The sequence below is a fragment of the Anopheles coustani genome, chromosome 2 (assembly GCF_943734705.1).
Source record: "Anopheles coustani chromosome 2, idAnoCousDA_361_x.2, whole genome shotgun sequence".
NCBI classification, from domain to species: Eukaryota; Metazoa; Arthropoda; class Insecta; order Diptera; family Culicidae; genus Anopheles; species Anopheles coustani.
The window spans coordinates 50,403,367-50,409,688 of NC_071289.1; the positions used below are offsets into that span (position 1 = coordinate 50,403,367).

Sequence of the window (6,322 nt, forward strand, 5' to 3'; positions counted from 1 at the left end):
CTGAATCTAAACGGAGATAGGTTAGTGGATGAGAATTGACGGTTAACTTAGCTTCCGTCAGCATAGTTGCGAACTCATCGTAGTTGAGTTTCCCTTCCGTGTATACGTCCCCTGTCCCCGCCTTGACGGAGCGGGCTAGACGTTTCCACTGCTCACCATAGTAGCGAATGTTTATTAACATGCCTTCGAAAATTTATGGAAGTAAAGACACCTGATACCGCAGTGATTACAAATCATAAAATGGCAATAATGGAAAAACGAAACAACGTCAAATTGGAGTACTGAATATTGCAGACATTCCCCAGAAAGAACGTTGGATTGGAATTCGAAATGTAGAAGTTATCTCTTACTAGGTTTTTTAGGCCAGGTACCTGGCCCGTCGGCAGTCTCTGGTTCCCCTACCGCATTTTTGATGGTTCTATGTCGTCCCGTTATGGTTTCAATTGTATCGGCAATTGCAGAACGGTAAGGGGGTTTAAAATACGTATTGCGGGACCATCGATAAGATACGAAGTAAGCTGACCATCTCCCTGTTCGACCAGAGCCAGATCTTGGCGCACAGGATATCTCCCTTTGACTGTAGCCCCCATCGATATAAATGTAAAATTACAGTTATATCGAAAAATGTTACCAAATATCAAATCAAACGTGTTTATCAAACAGCCCGGTTAGTAGGAGGTTTTTCAAAGACATGTACTTAAACCGAGTTACAGCATATTGTACCAGTTTCTGTGCTACGCAGTACATGCAAGCCTACGCATGTCCTGTGGTTATGCCACTTTTTAAAGTGTGGGTCGAACATGAACCACAAAGCAACCTTTGCAAACGGTAAAATATTGTCAGTCTGACACTAACTGACTAACTACAGTTGTCAAAATCTGCGCAAATTTGTTTCTCGGTCGTCGAGTTAAAAAAGGAGTAGGCTAAAATGTGTGCACCTAGTATTGATACCAAGTGGATGGAAAAGAGTTGTTTGTGATGATGTTCAATGTTTGTTGATAAGATTTCGGTGGACACATTACCTCTCTGCTATTGTTTTACAGTTAAGCACTCAAATCATCACTGAATGCGCTTTCATTTGGATCGGCTCACGAATAGTAGCGGCGACACGAAACGAAAAAAAAATGACAGCAAAACTGACATTTGCTCGTGTTTTATCAGGCTTTTGCGTCCCGTGTAAACTGAGCATAACACTCCTGCTACGCATGATAATCCATATTATTGCGATGCGATGAGGGGCACATCCTTCTCTCCCTGTGCCATCAGTGCCGCATACGCTGCACGTTCTGTGGCTCACTATTCCCCCCATCGATTTTTTCTTTCTTTTGTTTGTAATGGAGAATCCTTCCATGTGTGTGATGATTCATAAAAGGCGCGAAGTAGCAGCTCGACGGCCGGCACACTCTGTCGCTTGCTATCCCCCACCTTCTGTGTTTCGCGGAAGGAACTATCTCCCTTTTCTTGCCTTGTTCGTTTCGCGGAAGGTAAAGTTACCTGCTCGCACAACTGCAGTCTCGGATCGGTCCACCGTATGCTCTGCCGCGGATAGCGATCCCCACTGCTCACGTTCTTGTTTTGTTTTCTTGTAGTGGTAGATCCGTTAACACATGCATAGAGATGCGAGTTCGAATCAACTGGATGCGTTGTAAGCTAATCCTGTATGCGAGCGCAATTGTTCTCACTCCTTCTCACATAATCGCTAAGTCAGCTTAGACATACCGTCCTATGCCGCTCATTTTCTGTCTCTTTCTTTCTTTTCCCTATCTCTCTCTCATTCTCTCTCTCGCTCTCTAAATTTTGCTCTCTTTATCTTTTTCGCTTTCTCAACTTCGTTCTCTTTCTCTCTTTCTTATCTCATCTCTCTTTCTCTTTCTCTCTCTCTCTTTCTCTCTTTCGCTCTATCTCTATATCTCTCCCACTTCTCATCCCGCTCTTTATTTGTTTACCACTCTTTGTCCCCAACTTTCCCATCTCCCATGTCCCATCTCCCATGTCCCATCTTCCATCTCCCATCTTCCATCCCTCATCAACAATCTCTCTTCTCTCCATCGTACTCTTTCTTAATTTGCCTACCCCCGAAACACTGCACGAAGTAAAGCCAGCCAAATTGTGGCCAAATCGGGACACGAATATTCAGAAAGATTTGGTTGGAAATTGCCGAAGCAAAACCGAAGTTGCCGCAGCAAAAACGAAAAATGGAGGCCCCTTTCGGGGCCCTCGCTCTTTTTCTCTTCTCTTTCTTCTACACATTCTCATGTTTCGAGCTGTTACGCGGAATTGAACCGCGTTGTTTCCACTCCGGTCTCTGCGCACCTACTGCAAGACCGTCGCTCTTTGTTGAGAACGGTGTGCTAAAGGCCCAATATATATCTACTGCGTAGCCATTTGTATGGACTGTATGGAAATGCATCGGTATACGCTCAACCCGCTCTAGCCATTTAAACCTCTCGCGGAGCGAATTCATATGGCCACCGCGTTTCGGTTTTTGCTCTTCATTTAGCGATCGCTAGCGCTGCGTACGTAAGAATGAATGACCGCTCGCGCTGGGTATACTCGTACGGGTACCCGTACGTACGTATTCGACCGCGCTGGGTATTCGACTGGTCTACGATTGCTCGCGCTGGGGTTTCGATCGCTCGCGCTGGGTCTTCGAATACCCGATCGCGCAGGGCATTTAAACTTCGTACCGTATTGCATTGCGCATGCGCACTTTGATGCACAAACCTCGATTTTTCAGTTCGGATCGGCTGCCGCGGCAACAGATGAGCGCGGTATGGAGAGATTTCTGGCAGTGGCGGGACGGGGGAATTTCTGCGTTGGTGTAAAAGAGACAAGAATATCACCATCTCGCTCTTGCCCATTGAATTCCCTATCTCCACCCGAAGCTATTGCTGGTAGGGCTACCACATCTCCCATCGCATTCACACTGTCTCTTTCTCTTTCTCATTACCTCTCTCTTTCTATTTATCTCTCTCTCTTTCTGGCTATATCTATCCCTATCCCTATGCCTCGCCTTGTCATACTTTCCATTGTTGTCTCTCTGTTCCCCACTATGTCTGCCTCTATCTTTACCGTATGTCTCTCTCTTTCCTCTCATTTTCTCGTTAAACCTCTCCCTATTTCTTTCTCTCACTCTTACACACACTAATAGCACAAAATTCCAACAACAACGCACAGAAGGGTCGGTTTTGCTTAACAGGCCCTTTTTTCTGATTTTGAATTAGTAGCGACATTAAATCAGGCATCGATCGAATAAGGGTTACTTTTCGCGCGCGTGTTTATTGGGCCATGGTACCGATCTCCCGGTTATTAAGTATGGTAGCTCCCTCGTCCAACGTATGGAGGGGAGTTACCAATTTCCAGGATTGGCAAATTAAGCAAACCTTATCCGTGAGACAATTAGTCGCGTCGATAAAATCATCATTGGATGAATTCTAGGCGCCTGTCACGTGATTGCATAAGAGCGCCTAATGTAGTACAGAAAGATCAACTTCAAATTTCCACTTTTACGCGCGCGTGTCTTAAAGATATCTTGTTCCATATTTTTTATTTACAATTAAATTTGCAAAACAAAAAACTCATCATCATCATCTGTGAGATCGTGATGGCAAGTGCGATGCTTACAAACATTAAATTTTCACAATATACAACTTAGAGACATAACAAAACCGAATTTTTAGCAAATACTGTCGAAAAATTTGACGTTCTAGGATCATGAGTACTTTAACTACTCTTTCTCCAAGGTACCCCGGTAACGAGCCCCTCAGGAGTTTACTACGACTACAACACTAACCTCATTACCTTATTTTGCACTTTTTGCAACCTTTTGGGCTGTGTCCGATTGCCGAGGAACAATATTGATGGACAAAAATCAAAATGTGGTGAGATAATTGATTTGTAGAGGTGAACTTTCCCTAAAAAATTTAGGTTGTTCCCCAGTCTACTTATCACCCCACACTTCTTTGCCACCTTAGCGATGACCCCATCAATGGGAGCACTGAATGTTAGCCCGTCGTCAAGAATGACTCCCAGATATTTGACCTGGGAGACTCGGTCAATTGGTTACGTGTTGATGGCAATGGAAAACTGACCGATCCACTCCCTCCTTGACATTACCATGTAGTGTGTTTTACTTACTTTTACGTAGGTTGCCTTTTAAGTTTCGGGATTTGAAAAAACTATTGATGCAATCTACCAACTAACAATTTTATCGTAAAGTTTGACGTTTTCGAGGTTATACATACTCAGAACGTTTTGACATACGAGTGCTATTTGTGTTGTTAAAAAAATGTTAAAAGTGTCAATGTCCGCCAAATTGTGGAATTGGGTCGTGGACATTTTCGTGCGATAATTTTTTGCAACTTTCGACGTGAATTGACACAGCAGTAGTGCATGAATGAACTTAATTCAACTTTTGGTCATGAAGCTCCATCAATGATTAGTATTTATCGATGGTTTGGAAAATTAAATCGTGGTTGGAGTTCACTCCAAGATGAATTTCGTGAAGGTCGTCCAAAATCAGTTGTCGTTCCGAAAACAATTGATGCTGTGTGTGAACGGATATTGCAAGACCGTCATGTGACTTTTTGTGAGATAGAGACAACCTTTGGTATTACTGGGACCAGCATATACTTAATATTGCATGAACATTTAACTGTCAAAAAAATTAGCTGGTGTTGGATTCCACAAAATTTTTTCAATCTCTCAAAAAAAGACTCGTGTCGATTGGTCGGAAGAAATGCTCGAAAAATACGATTGCGGTGCTTCAAAACCCCGCTTTAATATCGTGACAGATGATGAGTCGTGGATTTACGCGAATGAGCCCTTAACTAAACTGCAATCGACTGTATGGGTGTTTCAAGATGAGGCGAATCCAACCAAAGTTGTTCACGCACGAAGCACTTCTAAGCAAAGAGTCGCATGTTTTTTCGGAAAAACTGGATATATCGCAACCAAACCTCTAGAACAACGCAGAACAGTCTATTCTGAGTGGTACACAACAATTTGTTTGCCAGTTGCCTTCCAACTAATCAGGAAATTCAACCGCTGTCGACGGATCACCCGTCACCACGACAATGCGAGCTCTCACACATCGGCTCAAACAACTGCATTTTTGAGTACTCAAAACATCGATTTGATGAGTCATCCGCCATATAGTCCTGGATCTAGCACCAAATGACTTCTTTTAATACCCGTACGTAAAAAATAAACTGAGATTTCAACGTTTTTCAACACCTGAAGAAGCGAAGATCTCTCAAAAAAGACTCGTGTCGATTGAAACTTTAAACATTTTTTTAACAACACAAATAGCACTCATATATCAAAACGTTCTGAGTACGGATAACCTCAAAAACGTCAAACTTTGCGATAAAATTATTAATTAACAGATTGCATCACCAGTTTTTCCAAATCCCGAAACTTAAAAGGCAACCCTCGTATTACAACCACCCCAGGAGCATTAATTTATGCGTCGTGCGACGAATCGCGTACATTAACATACAAAAGAAGAGCGTACATTTAGCGTCTATTAGAAGAGATACAAACGCCTTATTGTACGCTCTCGTAACGTTTCGACCTGGCGGTTGCCTACATGTAGGCGCTAAATGTAAACGGTTTTTTCGGTTTAAAAATTGAAAATTCAAATCAACAGTTACATTTTCAGTTTTTATGGATTATTTTATTATTTCTAATACCTCACCCATATTTTTACAAAAGGAACGCCTAATTTTCTAAAATTAACGAGTTTCGTCTCTGATTTTTTTCCGATGCACTAAAATTGTTGATTGTCTCGGTTCTGTAAAAATAAAACACCATATTAATTCAAAAGATTGGATGAAATTTAATACCATACTTACATTGCTTGTTTAAATTATTGCTAATAGTAAATTAACTATTTAGCTAATTCCGCCAACCACGTGCTGTGAGGGAAAAAATATGTATCATTCGTACCCATAATTTTGAACGGTAAGCAGTAGTTTACATAGTTTTACTTACATGTAAAAATCGGTGTATTGTCGAAGATCCGTTCATAACATGCTCTTTATACTTCATGGGTCAGCTTACGATCCAGACAACTGCACCCGCATTGTTCTGCACTACAACTGCATTGGGATATGTATAGTGACAGGTTGGTTCAAGGGAAGGATGCATTTTATAGAAAAATGGTATATTTTTTTATCATTAGCTATGGTTAAAATTTTCTGAAAGAAAAAAGAATCAAGGATTTGTTGATTTATACATATATGGAAAGCATGAGAGCATATTACCTTAAACAAAATTTATCGGCACATGCACAAGTTCACACCTGATCGCTGATTTGAAT

The 6,322-nt window shown here is 41.7% G+C and overlaps 1 long non-coding RNA gene across 1 annotated transcript; it reads right to left on the reverse strand.

The window, feature by feature from the left end:
* Positions 1-5,695: 5,695 nt before the first annotated feature.
* Positions 5,696-6,096, reverse strand: LOC131265937 (uncharacterized). Its single transcript, XR_009178348.1, has 3 exons — positions 5,995-6,096; positions 5,856-5,918; positions 5,696-5,794 (listed from the first exon to the last, which is right to left on the reverse strand). It is a non-coding gene; the product is annotated as an uncharacterized LOC131265937 (long non-coding RNA).
* Between the last annotated feature and the right edge of the window lie 226 nt (positions 6,097-6,322).